A 2,621-nucleotide genomic window follows, 5' to 3' on the forward strand; every position below is an offset into this window, starting at 1 on the left:
TCCAACTCCAGTTTCTACACTGCACGTTGGGAACTTTCTGTTCTTCTTTGATTACTCACAGAGAATGGGTCCAGGGAGGGAAAACCCCAGGAGCCTATGAGGACAGCACAGTGAGCCTGTCTGGTTGTGTGTATCCATGGAACCCTCAGCTGCCAGCACAGACTGCCCGTGAGAAGTAGGGCAGGGCCCAGAACAACACCACCAACGTTTTGGCAATGACCAACCTGCTTCTCTGCCCCCATCCCTACAAGACGATTCTGGACAAATTTTCAGCCCTCTGGGGCCCTTGATTTCTTCATCTGTAAAAAGACATGGTGGTCTACATGATCCCTATGTCTCTTCCACCTTAACTTTTCTCCAATTATCCCACCTAGTAATCTTCCATCAATGTGAAGGAACCCTTGCCAATTTCTTGAGAAACATACCCAAAGCCATTGAAAGACTTTAAGCAGAAGGTGCAGGAAATGAGAGCAACGTTAGTCAACATAAAGTGACAGAGGCACAGAGCACACTCTCACAGGACGGGAGACAGAACCTTTCAAATGCTCCATAGGTTCCTGGGGGCTGCCCAAGCACATCCACCCAAGCCACAGGAGGGCTTAGAAACATCCAAGCCAGATCCTTCCCCAGGTCTCCACTCTCCCCATTTGGCATCACCGGAGTTGTGTACAGTTCCTAGACAGAGAATTGAGGTCCCCTTTTATCCTGTCTCTACAAATTACCAAAGGCTGTCCCCAGTGAGTGCAAACACAGCATGTATGTTTGCACTGAGTATGGCAAGACTTCAGTTACTCACCAGAACAATGCCCAGACCTGGCCAAAGGTGGGAATACCAAGAAAGGGCAAAGCAGCCCTCCAAGCTGGGGCTGGAACTTTTAAGGCAGTCCCAAACTATTTCTCATTATTTTTGTAAATTATCCAGGACGGCTCTGCAGAGAAATTATGTCATTGAAAGAAAACCCAAAGTAAAATTTGCTAGCCTCAAACATAGGGCTCGTGATGCACGTTTCTTGCAAAAATAAATTTATTTATCGAGACACTTGGAGCTTTTCACAGTGTGAAGGAACTCACTGCAAGACTTTATTATAGGGACTTTATTTTAGGACCTTCTGGATACATGGATATCTGTTTAGACTTGGTGCTGGTCATTCTCCATTTGCCACAGCCCTCCATCATCTTCTGCCCTTGTCTCTGTTCCACGTCCTGAAGCTCTCACTTTATTTTGGTCAAGGGAAGGCACTAGCAAGAAAGGGTAGAAAGAGAGAGAGGCTGGAGTACGGATTTACACACACACACACACACACACACACACACAGTTGGAGGGGATTTCTATCATCACTGCTTCTTGGTTATAGCTTGGGCTACTTTCTGCCTCAGCCCCAGCTCCCAACTACAGCCCCAGCTCCCAGCAGGGTTCAGTGACACTATAGTTCTCTTGCCTCCCCCTGTCTGGGTCTCCTGGCTTCCCACAGTTGTGAGTCCCTAGGTGCACAGCCCTCACTGGGTTCCCTAACCCTGTGCCTTCTCTGAGTGTAATCTCTTCATCAAACTCTCTTCAGCTGGGACAGATCACAAGCCAGTGGCTACTTTGCCAGGGGAAAGGCTAAGAGTCAACATTAGGCTTCCCTGGCTGCCTCTAAGAGTTACTAGAGACACAGGAAATGCCTCTCTAGCATTTGAATAAAAGTCAGTGATTCATTGAGCATGCCTTGCAGGATCATGGCTGTTATAGAGGGCAGGTGTATTGGCATGTGGTGGAATACTCATTAAAAGTATGTGCAACCAACTTTCTTGGAGCAGCGAAGATGCTAAATGCGTCCTCTTTTTCTACTATCACTTGGCCGTTTAAGAGGAGTTGGAGAATTTGAATAGCCATTTGAGTCCTCCAGAATATTCCTGCCCAAAGGAAATACAAAGGTGACAGTAGCAGCTACCACAAATGAAGGTGGAAATGAGCTTAAATGGGACGCATTGATAAAGCCACACTAACCCAGGCATCACGCGTTTACAGTGCGGCGGGGTGAAGGAGACGTGTTAAAGCTCAGAGCACACCAGGTACTCAGAGCACCGCTAATATTACGAAGGCCCCTGGGTCTGAGAAAGCAGCAGAGAGGCCACGTAGCCTTTTCCTGCTCGTGAGGTTCTGTGAGCTGAGTACCACCTCCTCGGCTTCTCCTCATCACAGAAGCCAAAAGAGGCACAGACGTTAGTTCCCTCAGTCCCCATAGCACGGGAACAGCATGCAAGTTTCCCAGCCTCGGAAGGATTGCAGCAAAGGCCAAGATGAATGAACGCTTCCTTTCCTTTCTGCAGTAGATGCAGGGGAGCTGACCCTGTGCCTGCAGGCATCTTTTAGCCTCTAGAGTACAAGCTTCTCACAGTATCTTCCATATATGAGCTTAATGCGCTGCTGTTTCCTTGTCCACTGAATAGACACGAATTGTGTCAACTTCATGCCAACTCCTTGTATAAATGCCAAGGCTACATAAGACATTTAATTCAAATTAAACATTACGTTTGAAAGCAGGCAAATAAATAATATAACTTCAGACAGTGAGAAGAGCTCTGAGGACAAGAGGAGAGAGGAAGAGGCTAAAGAGTGCTGCAGACGGAGGAAGATA

This window comes from Otolemur garnettii, unplaced genomic scaffold, assembly GCF_000181295.1.
Source record: "Otolemur garnettii isolate 467f Iridium unplaced genomic scaffold, OtoGar3 scaffold00022, whole genome shotgun sequence".
Taxonomy (NCBI): Eukaryota; Metazoa; Chordata; class Mammalia; order Primates; family Galagidae; genus Otolemur; species Otolemur garnettii.